This window comes from Paroedura picta, chromosome 8, assembly GCF_049243985.1.
Source record: "Paroedura picta isolate Pp20150507F chromosome 8, Ppicta_v3.0, whole genome shotgun sequence".
Classification (NCBI taxonomy): Eukaryota; Metazoa; Chordata; class Lepidosauria; order Squamata; family Gekkonidae; genus Paroedura; species Paroedura picta.
Window position 1 is genome coordinate 49,714,026 of NC_135376.1, and position 19,221 is coordinate 49,733,246.

Consider the following 19,221-nt stretch of genomic DNA (forward strand, 5'->3'; position numbering starts at 1 on the left):
CTCTCCACGTTTTAAAGGGACCACAATGCCAGCTAATATTTTTAAAGTAAAACATATCTGTTGAATCAACAGACCCTTTGTCAGATATATATTTTATGGCTGTTGAATTGTGGAGTGTTTTATTGCTACATTTTGCTTTCTTGCTGTTCAAAATGTTTTTGGTGTTTTGAGCAGTCTGCCTGAAGGTAACCCTACAATAAATAAATAAAATATTAAGGTAGGTGTATTAAACAATACAGATAATGAACAATCCCCCTCTGGCCTATTCAGAACCCTACTCAGGTCTGTTCATTGGGACTTTCTCCCAGCAAAGTGTTCTTAGGATTGCGCTGATGATATTTATCTTTTGTAATCTGCAGTCCATGGAAGTCTCAGTTTCTGTACAGTGTAAAATTTCTTCCATAGTGAAAGGAATCACAGAGCTGTAGGTTCATGGGATTAATGGTGAAAAATAAAATACCTGTGAGAAAATAACAAAATATTGGATAGGTTACAGCAATGACAAACACATGCACTCAGTCAAAAGAAAACAAAAACTTTATTTTACTTCCCACTCTCCTTTATCAAACTGTTCAGAGCCTATCAGGGTGTTGCAAAAATCACTTGTCTATCAGCATCTTTTCTCCAGTGTTTGACTCAGGAAGTCGAATTTGCGGGGCTTTAGAGCTTTTTCCACTGCATTCAAAAAGTCCTTTGAGGATTTGGTTACAGGTGCTTGCATGAACCAGCATCAACTGGGATGATTTGTGGCAGAAATACTTGCAATGATATCACCAGTTATCTAGACTGGAGACATTTACCTCATTATCCAAGCAATCTTTTGTCGGGAAGCAATGAGGAAGAATGACACGGAGAAGGATTTCCTGCGAAAGACCTCTCGAACAGAGGGGAATCCTTTATTTATACATACACGTAAATCATTTCAAATAATCCCGCGATGTAGCGTGGAGCAAACTGATAGGCTTCAAGTAATCCTGCGAGGCAGTGTGGAGCAAACTGATAGGCTTCAAGTAATCCTTTTAACATATAAGGTAATTGCTGTGCTGTAGTATCCTGATTGGTCTAGGTTAGATGCAGAGGTGCAGCCTCAGAGAGCGTGGTTTGCCAACGCCCTCAGGCCGAATCTCTACATCTCCCCCTTTTTTGTTTTAAGGCAATGATAAGCCCGATACATGTTTCGGCGCTGAAAAGTTTCATGGGATTGGCAACACATTACCCATATTTTATCACTGTGATTTTTGGGTGTCCAATTATGAAATGCCGAATTTTTTGCATGACAACAAAAACAGAGACCTGGCATTGTGCGCTGATATCGAAATTGTTGAAAGCGCTTAACTTGTGAAAAGTTCCCTGCAAATAACTTTGATTTGTCTACATTTTGTAATTCAGCCAGCACCATCTCAGGTGAATTAAAGGGAGTGGGGATAAATGACATAGAAGCTACTGACAGACGGGATTCATAGATTAAAGACACATTTTTCCCATGAAATTGAAACATATAAGCAGCATGGTGGACCCAGTGATTAGGCGCAGACATATAATGCGGAGTGGCAACCCCACTTGGGAAAAACCCACACATAAAACATAACCAAATAACAACAGAATTAAAATGTAAAGCTGTTATAACAGCAGCAAGAAAGTTTTCCAGAGTTTCTGGAAGTCCTTGGTCCTTGAGTTGCTGCTCGGCTTGATCATACAGGCCCTTTATTGCCCGCCAAGTCACTGGGGGGTTTGGATGTCTTCCCTCCCCGTTTTCTCTTGACCACGGGCTCCATCTCCTGCAGCTGCAGGTTGAACTGAGGAATTGGGTTGCTTAACCCCTGATGCCAACCATTAAGTGCAGGGCGGACACAACAAGCAGGAACCCACCCAGAGGGAAGGGAAACTGCTGCGTAGCCCCAGCCCCAGGTAATCAATGGGACTGGCCCGTACCACCTCGGGTCTGGTAAACGACGGTATTGATCCTCGGCCCGAGGAAGAGGTACGTCGGTCTGGAAATGATGCTGAGTCCTAGCTAAAAATTGAGAATTAAAAGAAATAAGATTAAGATGATTTAGAGTAAACAAAGTACTTGAAAGCAGGGATTCCTTGTCTAAAAGGGAAATCCCAATTCCCCCTTTTTGTTTTAGTTTGTCGAGCATGCGTTTCAGGGTCCCATTGGCATGCTCTACAATAGCCTGTGCATCTTCCAAGGGAAGGTGAAATTCCTTGGCTAAGGCCTTCGCATTCTGATGATGCAAAGCATGGCTCTCAATTGGAGACTGAACAACAAATGAAACAAGAGAATCAGCTCAAGCATTTCCTTCAGTGAGAAAACCAGGAAAAGGCTTTTCACATGAGCTACATACATTGGAGCTGTTCACTGTTACAGTGATTTTTGTACAGCTAAAAACACACTTAATAGTTGTTCATCACATACTGGAGACAAATATGAATATTCAATTACAGATAAAAGATTACAGAGATACAAACCATCAGAATTCAAATTAAATTAAATAGTTGAGACTCAGAAAGACCAGGGCCAACACTGCTGCTGCCAGTTCCAACCGGTGGCTGATTATCTGCGGACCTGTAAACTTACTGTACCATATACCATCTGGTTGTTGCCAGGTTAAGACTCTTGGTGAGGGAGATCCATCCGTAAACACCGTTAGGCCGTCTACTGGGACATCAGTAATAACCCTTTTCAAAGAAAATGACAACTGAAAACGTTAGAAACAAGATAGAGCAAATACTCATTTGGAAGGAAACCTGGAGGCTTAGAGCTTTCATAGTGCTCAAGCATTGGACCAAACAAATTCAAAGAAAGAGAGGGACTCCACGAGGCAGTCTCATCTCCTGTTGAGGGCTGGAATGGCTGGAGCACCAAGAGAGAGCTAATCTCCACACATTCCAGTGACCAAACAAACAATTGACCTGTGAAAGATTAGGGCTGTCTGATATAAATCAGGTAGCCTGAGTCAAAACCAAAATGTAGGTTCTCCTTTAAAAAGACAACCCAAAAAAAATTGACTAAAAGAAAATATTCTAACTGCTAATTACACATAAAAAGACTGATAATGTAATAAAAAACTGTGGACACATTCCCCAAAGAGGTTCTGTGCCTTGTTTTTACCCAAAAGGTAGCAAAACATAAAATAAAGACAAAAGGATTTTGTCTTATATAAAAATTTCTATCTCCATCACAGCCAGGCATTTCCCTGACCTATAAATATTACGCAGCTAGACAGCTCTGACTGATAAAGCTCTATTGAGGCATAGCAGCGTTTCAGTGAGCATACTTCCTAACTGCTGACCAAAAATTTTAAGACCGAACTCCATTCCCCCCCCTTCCTCCTTGAAGCGGGGGTCAGGAAACAAAAGCTAAAGTTCTTCCTGGGCTGTAAACAAAGGATCATTCCTGTGCTACGGAAAACCTTTTAGTTGTGTAGATTAGTGATAGGTGATAGGTAAGAAAGCAAGATAAGTTTCTAACTAAGCTCCTAGCAAAGGAACTGGAAAAAGAGAGCCTGATTCCAAATCGCTAAACAGCACTCCTGCTACTGCAGCTGGAGGCTCTATCAATTACAGCCAAATGTTAAATTTCAAAATTTCTTTAGGTGGCTAATCATCAAAACCATGAAAACATTATTTGATACATTATATAAGCCAATTGAAAACAACTGAGTAAAACACAGAAATAAGAAAAGAGGTCATTAATGCAAAGCCAAATACAACAGTTCAGTTCTAATCCACTGGCATGTGCAGTGATTGAGAGAAACAAGAAAATCTCTTTGTGAATGGAATTCCATCATTTTAGTGTCACAACTGAAAAGATCCTTTCTCAGGCTGCCACCCATCTAACCTCAGAAGGTGAGGGTGCTCGAGCAAGTACCCAAAAATACTACTGCAGATTGTGGTTTAATGCATATTGCTTCTAAAAATGCTTGCTTATAAGAACAAGACCATATAAATCTGTAGAGAGATGGAAAAAACCTGTTCTACAAAATCTTTCCAAAGCACATTGTAGAAGAGAAGAAAGCTGAAAAACTAGAGAAAATGCATACTTTGTAAGAGGAACAGAAATTTTAATAAGATCATTGACTAAGAATTAGTGATCCCTGATAAAGATCGTTGCAAGCATCTGGAGAATGAACAATATTCCAGAGGGCTTTACCCTGAGTCAAAAGAAGCTTGGTAGTCACCTATGCCAAAATCCCAGCGAGATTTTATCATGCTTGCAATATCTGGATCACGGCCCAAACCCTGAATAATGCATCTATTTTCTGAAATACAGTTTTCTTTAGCTAATTTCTTGAGCAATTCAGTTTGGGCTTCCTGATTATTAATCTGTGCCTCTGTAAGGTGCTTGATGAAATCAAGAAAGAATTCAGAGACTTTCTGCCTAACATTAGTGATCCCCTCTATCATTCCTTGAAAATAAGAGGATTGTAAACCATTTTCCTTTATAGCCTTGTTCAACTCACACAGAATTGAATAGGGAATGGCTTCCCACATTAACGGGATCTGCCTGTTTTCCCCTTCCCCACGTGGTTCCCCCCTTGTTAAAGGAAAGAACGCTGGGGTTTCTCCCTCCCAGTCCTCAGAGAGATCGAGCTGACCGGCCTGATGGGCAGCTTGAATCGTGTTAACGATCTGGGAGTGGCCCCCAGTCCTTAATGGCTGCGAGGCGACAGGTTTGGGAGCGGTCGGTGTAACGGCCACTGGTAAGAGAGTGGGATAGGGAAGGGGTGAAGGTGCAATATTTTTCAATAGCAGATTTCCAGATTCTGGGTTCATGACTTCCAGCGCTTTATGTACTTTCTGCCATGTCAATAAGATCAGCATGGGAGCATGGGGCTCTGCCTTTAACTCCCTCCCTATTTTTGCCCAGTCTCCTAGTCTTCTGGTCCCCGCTAAAGGGTACCACGGGCACTGGCAAGATACCTCTTGTATCAGTTCCCGGAGGTCCTTCACTGAAATCGCCTCTCCTGTGCACTGTCTCACTGCCTGTTTCAATTCGTCAGCATGCTTTACCTGTTCCTTAGACAATGATTCCCCCATACTCACCAGGGAGCCGTAGCTGATCGTGCACGAAGACTCTTTTTCTGGTCGCGGTGAGCACAGGGTCTGGAATCACGTCGGGGGTCACCACTTGTCGGGAAGCAATGAGGAAGAATGACACGGAGAAGGATTTCCTGCGAAAGACCTCTCGAACAGAGGGGAATCCTTTATTTATACATACACGTAAATCATTTCAAATAATCCCGCGATGTAGCATGGAGCAAACTGATAGGCTTCAAGTAATCCTGCGAGGCAGCGTGGAGCAAACTGATAGGCTTCAAGTAATCCTTTTAACATATAAGGTAATTGCTGTGCTGTAGTATCCTGATTGGTCTAGGTTAGATGCAGAGGTGCAGCCTCAGAGAGCGTGGTTTGCCAACGCCCTCAGGCCGAATCTCTACAATCTTTGGCAAAGGTGTATACAGAATATGGCCCCCTCTTTTCCACAGGCTAACTAGAGAACCTTTCATTCTTTTGAAATCCCAATACAAAAGGAGGAGAAATAAAGAATGGCAAACTATAATGTGTGAGATAGTAAAGACAAAACACATTTTTTTCATAATATTACAAAACCAACAAATAGGAGGCAGCACCATTAAAAAAAACATTCTGGAGTAGATGACACTTTAAAAAATACATCCTTGGATTAACATTTCTCGTTTTAGCTATTTTGTTCCTGTCTGGCCAGCCTTCATGTAAATTTCCTATTTTCACTAACACTGGCACCTGGCTCTACTTTTATTAAATATTAGTATATTTATCTAGGGAAAAGATTAAATTCTTTCCTTAGCAAATCCTCCGGAAGTGGGAAATAAAGCTGCATAAATTAAGGCAAGTATTGTTCTTCAGGGGAATCTCATCATAGTTAAGCCTCTTCACAATCCACCTTTCATTACTGAAATAGCTTCCTTGCAAATTGCAAAGCCTACAGAGGGAATGTAAGGGCCAGTATGTTGCACTGGTAATTTTCTCTTTGAAGTATCTATATCAGTTTATGGGACATCTATGCAGCAGGGTTCAAAAGGGGGACAGGGTAAAAGCCAGAACGGCCCGGGAACAGGCCAGAACAGGCATTAAACAAACAAGAATAATACAAAAAACAGTAGGATGCATCACAGATACTTGGGAACAATATTTTAGAAATGAAAATCAGAAATTCTGCACCTTTATTAACACTTGCCAGGCCAAAAAGCATCAAATACTTAGAAATGAATGGGGGAATTAGCATGCCTTTTAAAATTCATTCCAGGCCAAAATGCCTTTGGAGCACCCCAGAACAGGCACTAAACAGACAAGAATAGCATAAAAATCAGGGGAATGCATTACAGACACTCAAGGACAATTTTTAGAAATAAAAAAGTGGAGCTCCCACACCTTTATTAACCCTTTTCAGGCCAAAATTCCTCTGGAACATCCTGGGAACAGGCTGGAGCAGACATTAAACAAATATTAGTACCTCAAAAAGCAGTGGTACATATTTAAGGCATGCCAGAATAATATTTTGGAACTGCAAATGTATTTTGGAACTCCAAATTGTGTACATTAACCTGTTCGGGGCTAAAATACCTCCAGAACACCCCAGAACAGGCTGGAATATGCATTGACAAGTAACATAAAGGGAAACAAAAACCCAACCTGAAATACAGGCGAGAAAGAAAAAAGTCTAAGATACAATCAATTTTAGAAAAATGTAGTTTATTATAAGAGCTCAAATGTTTAAAGACCATAGAACAATATCTATTTGGCACGCATAAAACCTCTAAGTGTGTACACCAATAGTGGCACAGGTTCTTCTGGGCACACAAAAATGTCCCCACCTTCAGTGCCCATCCTTAGTGCCAGCTCCACCTTTTATTTATATGCACCTGCTGGAAAGAATATAGGGTTGGGCACTTCAGCGTCCAAAGTGGCTGTGTGCCCAAAGCAGCCAGCGCCACAGTGCGGGAGGGAGGGGAGGGAAGGGGAGGTGCAGGCACCGGCTGGCACCCACACACAGGCGCAGAGCTCTGGCTTTTCATCCATATTAATAACTCATTTTCCCCTGTTAGCTCAAGATAGATAACAGCAAGATAAAAACATGCAAAATAATGGAATTAAAACAATATATACATTTAAATTATAATATCTTAAAGCTACTTCCTTAAAACCCTTACTGGGGGATCTATTTTACACTGGGCAGATCAATATATGGTGAGTGGAGTTCTTAGATGGGGACGGCATGATTCTGCTCCCTGCTTCTCCTTGGCATGCATTCATTTTTCTGCAAAATATGTCATCTGACAAACACTTTTATACCTGGCAATATGTGGAGAGGAGGGCAAAGGGGCTGATAAAAATTTGGCAAATCTAATAGAAATCCACATTAGAAGTCTGAAATCTTACAAGCTTTAAATTTCAGACCATGAATGAGAGTCCAAATGAGACTACTGGCACATCTACCATTCTTTCCATATAATGCCCTGTGGGCATACACGCAAATGGATTCCAAATCTTTATTCCATATATCTGAGGTGCAGCATAGCATGGCAGATTTCTTTAGAGTTCTGAATCAAAAGGGGGATTTCCTGGACAAGACTGGCTACTGCGAACACCACCGCACTGCTCTTGGAATTATTGTATTGTGCCTTCTGTGCATGTGTTTGAAGAGCATCCTCTGTCTCTCCCACTTTCCTCCTGTTGTCCTTTTCCTAGTGATTAATAGTGTCATTTATACATGGTTGATCCTCCAGTTTTTGTCAGTTACATATCTCTACTGTCCTTGCTTCATTGCCAAAATAATCTCGGCATCTTATGCCTGACCTTTTCTTTGTTACATTTAGGGAAAGGGGGGAAAGGAATCAAAGGGTGACAAAAGGATATATATTTTACTCTTATCTGACACCGAGTGCCTTCCTTTCTATTCATGAATCTTTTCTGCATTTGAAAATTCTTTATTGTTGCAACTTGTAATGAAAAGATCCATTTTCTGACACTGTGATGTGGCCCTATTTCAATCCTTCTCAACTTTCAGCTGACACACTCCATCCCTTTTGCTATTCTTGCAACAAAAAAGCCTCCTTGTATTATATCAAAGCAGAGTCTTCCTATGGTGCAATTCATTTGGCTTCTGTTAAACCTGTCACTGAGGATGTCACACGTACAGGTTCATCTGAAATACACAGAAGCTCTGATCTTTCAAAGAGTGTCCCATTCCCTCCGCCAACGCTTATGTCTGCCAGTTAAACCTGCTACGAACAGGATGAAAATCACTTCTCCTGTTCCTGTTACATGTGATGTATCTACTAGATAGATATGAAGGAACCTGCATAGTGTGGTGGCTAGATTATTTGCACTCAATGTGAGAATCACAGGGTTCCTCCTGCACCTTTAATGGAAGCTGGATAGACTAGGGACCTTACCAGACATACACTAGATGTTCTGGTATCACCCGATGGAGTAAATATTAGCTCCCCAAGCCAGCTTTACATCTGCAATATGACATATGGGCAGACTGAAAGCTCACCTCCCCATTTCACTATCATTCTTATATGAACCAGACTCCCATGTACCTGAAAATTGAAAACTGCTGGGAGCTATGAACAAAGAATTTCCAGTGTGTGCTTGGTAAGTCCTTCATAGTTAGAAAAGCAATGGGGGAAGCTTCACTTGATGAACTAGCGACTGTCATTCACGGTGGAATGCAACAAATCCCTGTTGGGGTTTTCTTTTCTTGTTGGGAACAAAAGTATCATGTATAGAGCATCATTTTCTAAACAGAAAGATAATTGAAAGGTTTAAAAAGTAATTATAATCTAAATGGAATCCAACTAGACTCCCCAAAAGCTTCATCATGAGATTGAAACTCTAAAATGCTTATTTCTTCAGAACATAAAATAAAATCTCATCCACCATGTTTCACTCAACATTTCACATGCTGAACAGGTTAATTTCTGCTTTCCCTCTTTCAAGAACAAGCAGTTGCTTAAGCCTCCTCAGTGAGTAATAGGAAGGTCTTCTATATTTAAAGCAGATTAGTTCTGCTTTAATGAGCAACCAAATCTTCTGATATTTTATTTAATGCTCTGAAGTCTTTATTACTTTCCACTGTATTACTCTAACCAACTGGCGGTTTCAGGAAAATTAAGGGAAATTGCTGTTTATTCTAATAAATGCTTGACTTGGCAATCCAATAAACATTCTTAAGAAGCTCAGCTTTAAGTCATCATTGGACTAAAACCAACAATATAATTAGCCAGTTGTACACCTCTGCTTTTAATCACAGCACCATCACTCAATGAAGTGCAAATGAATTCAGGCAATCATTGGAATGCAATGACTTCAGAGGAGCATATATATATATTTTAAAAAATTGAGATACAAACTAGCACCCAATTATTATCACAGTAACTAATCTTTTGAATTCCAGGAATACTCCACTTTTGCAGCATTTGGACCTTTATTCAAAGCTGGTAGTTACAGCAGTTACTGACTGGGAGGAGAGTTTCTAACTTTTATCTAGCAGAGATCATGCATCATTTATAGCTTGGCAGTATGACGGCTGTTTAGCAGGAAGTAACACACACACCCCACAACAGTAGCATGTGAAGAAGTTTAAATGGAAATAGACATAGGTATGGTTGTCCTGTAATCTTTGGAACTTTGGGTGAGCCTACACTGCATCTCTCTCACTTTTCCCTCCACCTCACACTTGCGCTCAGTAAATGCAGAAGCCCCCAAATCATGCCCTTCCAAACCCATGCCACGCTCAGTAGCTTCACCCGAAAAGTGATGCTGTTCCGTTACCTTTCATTTTACCCTCCTTGTCCTTATCCCTTGTGCTTCTTTGAAGACACAATTACTCTGGATCCATCTTTTAAAGTACTGAATTTCAAATGCACAGACACATACAAAAATGCTTAAATATATGTGGGATGTTAAGTGCTCACAAGCTCCTTGGAGAAATGGCAGAATAAAACAGTACTGGGCTGTCATCTCTAACCCTACCAATGTGAATTACATATTGACCCTTTTTCCCATTGGCATAAATTGTACTCCAGTATCCTTAGAGCCAGTATGATGCAATGGTTGGCATGCTAGACGTGGACCAGGGAGAGCCAGGTTTATATCTGTGTAGCCCTACTGTTTACTGAATGATGTTGAGACATACACAGTCTCTGCCTTTGTAGGTTGTAAGATGTATTCTGTGAATCGTTCTCTAGGGATGATGTGTTTGAACCATGACTGCATTAATTTCTCCATATTCATTATTTAAAAGGGCAATATGGCATCATTTATATGGTAGTTTTAACTGACTAGTGGCCTGTAACTCAAGCAACTCACAAAATGAACAGCTTGATGGTGTCCTTTTATTTGAGTATTACCTTTAAAGCAAGAACCTCAATGTCCTTGATGAGAGAATAAATTCAATTCATGATGACAAGGGTGCCTCGGGTAACAGAAGCATATTTAGGTTAACCAGTGTACAATTTCAAGGATGAAAACTCTGTCAGTTCTACTGTAAGCTCACCAGCCATGCAGCATCAGGGATCCTGTACCTCTAATAATTCCAGAGGAACAGCTAGGATTGCCAACCCCAGGTTCAGGAATTTCTTGAGATTTGAAGATAGAGCTGGAAGAAGGCAGAGATTGGGGAGGGGAAGAATCTCAAGGGGACATGATGCCATGAAGTCTACCCTCCAAAGCAGCCATTTTCTCCAAGGGAACAGATCTCTGTAGTCTGCAGATCCATTATTATTTCAGGAGATCTTCAGGTGTTGCCTGAAATATGACAACTCCTGGCATAACATATGTACGTCTGTTGAAGCCAAAATAAACAAGAATTTAGTGGCACCTTTAAGACTTAAAATGTTTTATTCCAGGATAATCATTCATGGATTGTAGCCCATTTCTTCAGATGTAATGAGAGGTCCCTCAACTTTCATATAGGAGGTATGAAAGATTGTCACAGCATGCATGTACAGTGTAAAAAAACAAATCCTGTTAGCAAATCCTGTTAAATAATACTCTTCTCATCCATTTGTTTCTCCAACACTGTGATATATGTGATTGTGTATCAATAAAGCCTGGAGAAGACTCTTGCGAGTCTCTTGCGAGTCCCTTCGACTGCAAGGTGAACAAACCGGTCAGTCCTAGAGGAGATCAGCCCAGACTGCTCCTTAGAAGGCCCGATGAAACTCAAATACTTTGGCCACCTCATGAGAAGGAAGGACTCCCTGGAGAAGAGCCTAATGCTGGGAGCGATCGAGGGCAAAAGAAGAAGGGGACGACAGAGAATGAGGTGGCTGGATGGAGTCACTGAAGCAGTCGGTGTGAGCTAAAATGGACTCCGGGGAATAGTAGAGGACAAGAAGGCCTGGAGGATCATTGTCCATGGGGTTGCAATGGAACATGACTTCGCACCTAACAACAACAATATCAATAATGCCCTTTTGCCCTCTGATTCAGACAAGCTATTCAACTACACAAAAAAATGAATTGACACAAATATGATATTATAAATGACACTATTCAGAACACAAAAGGAAAATATTTCAGTCTTTCTTAATATTTCTGTTGCTGAGAGCTCTGCCCATGAACCTGGGAGTTCGATCCCAGCAGCTGGCTCAAGGTCGACTCAGCCTTCCATCCTTCCGAGGTCGGTAAAATGAGTACCCAGCTTGCTGCTGGGGGATAAAACAGTAATGACTGGGGAAGGCACTGGCAAACCACCCCGTATTGAGTCGGCCAAGAAAACGCTGGAGGACGTCACCCCAAGGGTCAGACATGACCCGGTGCTTGCATAGGGGATACCTTTACCTTTACCTTTAATCTAAAAGTTAAAAGTTGCCCTTCTTTACCAAAAGAATTTCAGTATGAAAAATTACGAACTAATCAAGTTGGATACTCATTTGATACTGCCTCTTTCCTCCCAACCACCATACTCAAATGTTCCCAGTCATTCCTACTGTGAACTGACATCACTTCTAGGCTTTCCCCAGAAGTGATGTAATGCTGCCATGCCAATGGTGATTTTAAAGCTGTTTTTTTCCCATCATTTCTCCACCTTTTGACTAAGATCAAATGCAAAGTTATTTTTCACTTATCAGTAGGGGTGTGTATCCGAGAATGCCCAAGCAAAAAAATACACACAAAAAAAATATACACTGTTTTGGGTCATTGTTATGATTTCCCAGAATGGTTAAAAAATCCAGAATTTTTACACATTATGAAAAAAACACAACCCCCCTTTTCATGTTGGGTTGCTTACTATTAACAGCAGAAAGCATCTTATGTTTCTGTTATTCTCTGAATTTCCCAGTTAGGAAGATGGCTCCTGGATGGCACAAGCCAGGCATATGGCCATACAGTTGTCATTCTAGCTTCTTCCTACTTCTCTCCCTTATTCTCTTCACAAATAGAACGCTGGGGGACACCTTGTTCATGAGTCTGTAGAACTGGACCTGTGGGTCCAATTTTCTTGATACATGGGTGCTCTTTAGTGGACAGGATGCACAAGGTCCTCCCACAATCATAGAGTCACTTTGCTGGGAATCATTTCACAAACACCCCCCAAAAGTTTAACTTTATTTAAAACATTTTGATCTTGCCTCATCTGTTCAGACTGAAAGTGGCTAACAATGCAGCAACCAGAATGTGAGGACATAAACTATAAGGAGTCCAGTTATCCAGATTAAACCAGATCAAAATATACACCTTGCAAATTAAAAGGCACTCAAAATCTAATCTGAAGAAAATGAAAAACAAAGAAAGAACAAACAGGTTTAGAATGAGCACAAATTTAAACCAAATCTACTGAAACAATTTTTCCATTAGCAGCCTCCCCTACTACTTAATATACAGCAATCTTGGGTCACAGAATCAAGGCTTTCCTAAGGACAAACATTTCAGATGGATTATTAAATGCCATTATTAGGTATCCTACACAACTTTTGATCATTCTGTCCGGAGATATAAAAACTAAAGAAACAAGGCACTCAAGATCTGCAAAGTACAATCCAAGTGCCATACATTTTACAAGCATTTTCTACTGGGTGAAAAAAGTGTACAGCTTCCATTTAATGGGAATAGCTGTGTCCAATGTTGTTTTCTGGGTGACATACAGTATCCTCTTCCTTGCTATGATGTACAGTGAAACAACTGCTCCGAAGAAATAGAGAATGTCTCACTTCAAGTCAGATCAAGCGGTGAGCAGTTTTTCTCCTGAGCATCAAACATTTAGCTTAATAGCTCTGCAATGGCCTTCATTGCATCTGACATCCCAGCCACAGTATGGCTTTATTGTGTATCAGATCTTTCTAACTGTCTGCATAATGAATCACCTCAATGAGTTTAGCACGGTTCCAAAGTTAAAATTAAAACAGCAATGATATTCATGCAGTTCTTTTCCCATGAACTTCCTCCTCCTCCTTTCAAACAAATATTCCAGCTTTTCCATTCCAAAAGAGTTTACAACACTGGAAGATGTAGGTGTCTTTTAATCTGACAAAAAACACACTTCTGTACTAGTGGTATTTCTCCACAACTCAGAGAGCAAGACACTCTGATAGCTAGCAAGTGGTATTTTGTTACAAGAACTGTTTTCTTAGAGGCTCTGAAAGTCTCATATGTTGAAATAAACTACTAGCAATTTCAGCTTTCTCTGTCCATCTTTAATGTTCATTTCATGGTTCTGAAGATAACTTTGGGAACAGGGTTGCAATATTTCAGAAGACAAACATATCCCAACTTAAATGGCACCACTCGGAATTTGCATTTCTTGGTTATGGAATACTAGGTTAGCAAAACTGGAAAGCCGCTGTTGTAAAAAAATAAAGAAATATTAAAAGCAAGTGACATCTTAACCCCCTTCCTCCCTCCCCTGGAGCTATGCAGCTTCCGTCCAGGCCTGGAAGCACACTTGTGGCCTCACAGAGGCCACGGGTGTGCTTCCATGCTCCGGGGGAAGCCAGCCTCGCCAGCCTCCCTTCCTGCAGCCACATGGCTTCCCCCTGGGCCGCGAAGCACACACGCGGCCTCTGCAAGGCCACGGGTGTGCTTCGTGGCCCGGGGGAAGCCATCCCAGGCTCGCTCCCCCCTGCGGCATCTTATCTGGGGCCCTGGAGCACGGAGACTCACAGACGTGCCAGCTGTAGCAGCCAGGCACGTCTATGAGGCAAGGGGTGAGGGCTCGGTGAGGGAGGGCAGGAGTTGTAGGGGCAGGGCCAATCAGAGTGCAGCTGGCTGCACCCTGATTAGCCCTGGAGAGGCTGGACCATTTGTTCCCCCAAGGCTGTTTCACAATTATATAGAGGCACCAAATGGATAAGATTAATTACATTCCTAAACCTCCCTTTTTATAGTAATACCACTCCTGCTTTAAGTTAGGTTCCTGTACCAAGCTTTAGCTGGGAGTTTCCTTGAAGATGATCAGGAAACCATAACTGGTTTAACAACAGAGCACATGTAGCACATGCTACGAGCCCCACACTTTCAAACGCCTTGGACAATGCCTCCCCCCCAGGGCCATTTAGTTCCTAATGCCATGACAAAGAAGATAAAATAAGCCTGTGGGGCTGCAGCGGTTTACAAACTAATTTCTATGGTGACTGATGGGGACAATACAGACAGCCTGCCCTGCCTTACTACCTTCTGCTTCTGATTGGATATGATAGCTGAGGGGTGGATTCTTGGCTTCCATGTTCCTGTGTGTGGGAGATTTCAGTTTTTCCTATACACACCCTTTGCCTCCTCAGCTTGTGTCTGCTTGGAAACAGAGTAGGGTTCACATTTACAATTTCTGCTATCCTGGGGTACAATAACAAGAGATCCAAGTTGGCCACCACCTTCCTTATTGCTAGAAGCCTCTGTTCTAGCTTGGGAAGCAAGCAGCCTGGAGGTTTCCTCATGAGCAAGTATCTTCCTTTGGATGCTGCTGTCTCATCTTGCTTTGTTCAGTGCTCTGCTCTCTATTCCAGCAGTTAAGCAATTGCTACATTGCATCTAGGTAGTTGGGACTGAACAAAAGTGGTATGTTCAAGTTCTGAGGGTTGGGAGGGGGCAGGACAAATGCTCCCAAGCCACTTGTTTAGAAAATCACTGAAGGTGATTGGAAGTGTTGGAAGATTTCCTTCAAGGGTGTGTCCCTCTGAAGCAGCAAAAGAATGGAAGGGTTTCACTTAATACATGGCAAATTTGATCGCAAATTTCAAAGTGAATTTTTTTTCTCTATTTGACAAAGTGTGCAGGCATACAAAAGCATCTAACTTGAATAACATTTTATTCATCATAAAGGTGCTACTGGACTCAATGTTTCTTTGACCTAGCTTGTTCTGCCACATAGAATGCAGTGTGATCCTAAGCATGTTTGCCTGTACATTCAGTGGTTCCTACTGCCAAGTTGTTGATCTTAAAGACATAAATGGAATACCCACAGATGGGTGTCCTATGGTGATTTTAGACTGGTTTATGTGTTATTTTTCATCTTTGTTTTATAAACTTGTTTGTACATTGTTGCTATCTGCCTTGGCTCCTAAGCTGCTCAGAAAAAAAGATGTGCACATAAATGTCTTAAATAAATAAATCTATATTAATAAATTTAGGTGAGTAGCTGTGTTGGTCCAAAGCAGGTGAACAAAGTATGAACTAAGTGGTACCTTTAAGACCAACTGGAATCATGATGATGTTGATGATGTTATCCTTTCAGTTGTGTCTGACCCTCAATGATTCTATAGGAAAGTCTTCACCACACGTCTCTGTCAATGACTGCCTCTTTCAATTGGTTCACGGTCATCCTTGTATCCGCTTTGATCATGTCAAGCCAGTGGATCCTTTGGTGACTATGTTTCCCTTTCCGCTGACCGTGCCTAGTTAAGTGGTACCTTTAAGACTGGAATCATACTTTGTTATATTAATAAATGACAGCTTTTAAAACTTTCCATTGGTTAATATCTAGTGTGCATCCCTATCAGCTATAACAATTTTTCTACAACCAAGGCATCTGTTTCTGAATATCTTTTCCTGTATTCTGGAAATCCTTATGTCTAAAATCCCAAATATGAAAAAGTAATAAAGCAATGGCACTCCATTCAGAGTACACTGAGTATTCCATACTATAGCTTTACATCTTCTATGGCTGAGCCTTGGATTTGAAAACAGCTTGATCTTAGTAAGCCATGGCTCAGACTGAGCCCCTGGAAGTTTTCAGAGCCACTGCTCTTGAATATCGGTCACTTTTTAGGTCCCCCCCCCCTTTCTTCAGAAGAAATCCATTAAAGAGGGAAAGTGTTATTTACAAGGAGTGCCGATAAGGAGTACAGGGAAAGCTGTTAGCCAAAAATAATGCTCAACAACAGGATGCATAGACCTGCCACAAAAGTCTTTGTGAAACATACAACACTGAGTGCCAAGCACAGATGCATTGCTCTTTCCACCTTCTGTAAGATTTATAGGCAAAACTGTCAATTTGGACCTTTCATTAGGGTGGGCTTTCATTCTTTAAGCCAAGAGTATTAATGGCTTCTTATTCCTGAAGCTTCTAATCATCTCTAGTAGAAAAAAAATATCACCAAACTATTACAGTAGGTTTAATGTCCCATAAGCATATTATTTGTGTACTAGGGGCAAAGCCCGTTGTCTCCAAGAATACAACGGGCGCTAGAGCTTGGCAGTGGGAAGAAGAAGGGGAGGAGTTGTCCAGTCTGTAAGGGCATGGGGTTGTCATGTGTGTTGTGTGGGAGGTTGTGGTGGCATGGTGGCAAATGAGGCCATGGGTGTGGAGCTATGGGTGTCAAGAACCTGTGGTGTGGAATGTTCGTTGATTGTGGGAGAGGACTGACCTTTGGGAATTGTGGCATAGTGGTTACAGATGAGCTTTCCAGAGCCATGTCCTCAGATATGTGAAGGGAAAATCAGACTGGAGACTCTTCTTAGGGGAAGATTACATGGCAACCAATTCCCCCCAGTTCTGAGTCATTTCCCTTCTTGTGTGAATTAGGCCACATTCAGCGAAATGCCCCTCTGCCCTAATACACATAGGGTAGTCACAGTACACAGGTGTCCACCCTGTTCCTTCTGTCTCCCATATTTTCACTGTTGGTAAAATGTTATGTGCCCACATGCTTCTTTCATGGTTGCTCCCTTCTCTCCCCATAGCAGACTCCCCATGAGCGAGGTGGGGTAGCAAGCCTCACAGGGAAGCTGGCAACCCTAAGAGGAAGACTGTCTGTGCACAGTAGTCTTGACCTTAGTAAGGTTTTTAATACTGTTTTTTTATTTGCCAGGCCAAGGTTTGCCAGTTACTATTTCAGTTACGATGTGTCTCCAGACATTTACTTGTTCTCTATTTAGTTTCAGGCTGTAAATATTTATTTAGATCTTCCTGCACTTTCCAGACTCACAGGACTGATGCTGGTCTTCCTGTCTGCACCCCAGAATACAAACAGTTGCTGATAAGGGCTGGCCATAACCCATAGGCCAGGAGGGACACTCCTGCACCACTCCCTACCAACTGCAGGCAAACATGGCTCATTTGAAGGCTGGACTCTGAGGCATTGTACGATTTTGAAGTCCCACCTCCCAACCTCCAGGAATATTTCCAACCCAGGGGTAGCCAACCTCCAGGTGTGGCCTGGAGAGCTCCTGGAATTACAGCTCACCTGCAGAGTATAAAGATCAGCTCCCCAGGCAGAAAGGGCTACTTTGGACAGGGTTGTGGTAGAGAAGAAACATTTAAGGCTTCCCACACAGGTTGTTGTTGAATTGAAAGACTTGAGGCCTACTGCACAGGGTTGTTGTGCAGATGAAACAGGAGACAAAAGAGCCAGCTTCCTCTGCAGAATAACGCTGTGCAGTGGCCTCAAATCTGCAGAGAGTTGCAAAGAAGAAAGACACATGGCTTGGCTGTGTCTAACCCCCGGCCAGAGCAGTATTTTAAGTGAGAAGGGGCTTTTCTGTGGCCTCCCTGTCAGCCAACTGTTTGGCAGAAGGGGAAAGTCCCCCCCCCCCCTCAAAAGGAAGGCCCTCAGGCTCCCCTGCGTTGTCCTTGGAAAGGCCTCCTTCCCTCAGTCAGGGGCTGTCAGAGACTCCTTCGCAGCAGGCCTGAAGGGGGGGAGGGGGAGGACTCTGCAGCCCCCTGCCAGCTCTGCCAGGGTTATGAGGCAATTTGCAATTGGACATGACAGTTAGGACAGCCTTGGGGCAAAAAGGGCTGGCGCAGCATGTCCAAGCCTCTGTTCTCATCCCCCTTGGCAGCCCTACTGACCTCCTCTCCCTTTGGTGGTCAGGAGCAGACTGGCAGCCAGACTGGGCTGGGTGAATGGAATTTTGGTCTGTCCTGGTGAGGGGCCAATAGGAAGGCACTTTGTGCGCCTCCCCATTAGCTGCTTGGCCCTGGATGGACACTCGGAGGGCCCTATCAGGAGCCGCTTCGCGGCTCCTGATTGGGCCCTCTGAGTTTTTATCCTGGACAGGGCCCACCCTAACTCCTCCCCAGGTGGCCTTACTCTTTTATTTAATAGGACCCTGTCCTATTTAAAGATTTGAATATCAGCCATCAATAAACTTCCTTCTACAGATAGCTGCCAAGTGGGATTAAATATTTGTAAAGCTCCTATTAGAAACAGCTCTCTCTCTCTCTCTCTCTCTCTCTCTCTCTCTCTCTCTCTCTCTCTCTCTCTCTGTGTGTGTGTGTGTGTGTTAGTACTTACCAGTACAGATGCCTTGTTTTTGGGCTCTCCCAACTCATTAGACGGAGAATTGGTGGAGATTGTTACAACCTTATATATGACTACTAACACCTTTTTTATTACAAAGAAAACACTGATAAGTATATTTAATCGCCTTTTAAAAAATCATAAGTTTCTTTTTATGCACTTGCCTTCACCCTTCTAAATACATCAAGTATGAGGTCTTTTAAGGGCATTAAAATATTTCACGGATAAAACAATATATGATCTGACACAGGATTGTGAAATGTGTTTCACATCAATAATGAAAAGGGGCAGAGAACACTACCCTTTAGTAAACTTCACTCATCAACAAAAAGTCAGAATTAAGTGTTCATGTGTTAACTAACACATTAAGTGTTCATGTGTTAACTAATGTACATTGTACAATACAGAAAAAGCTCTGAAGTTAGCATACTTGTCAGCATGTTTGTCAGAGAATAACTAGTAAGTGGCATGTAGCCTTAAATTGTTTAAA

General features: G+C 42.0%; 1 long non-coding RNA gene across 2 annotated transcripts in view; it reads right to left on the bottom strand.

The window, feature by feature from the left end:
- Window positions 1–519: 519 nt before the first annotated feature.
- LOC143843506 (uncharacterized) overlaps window positions 520–19,221 on the bottom strand; it is a 132,449-nt gene continuing 113,747 nt past the window's right edge. For both annotated transcript variants that reach the window (XR_013233579.1, XR_013233578.1), the window contains one exon: window positions 520–5,177. This is a non-coding gene — a long non-coding RNA (uncharacterized LOC143843506). The remainder of the gene's footprint in view (window positions 5,178–19,221) is intronic.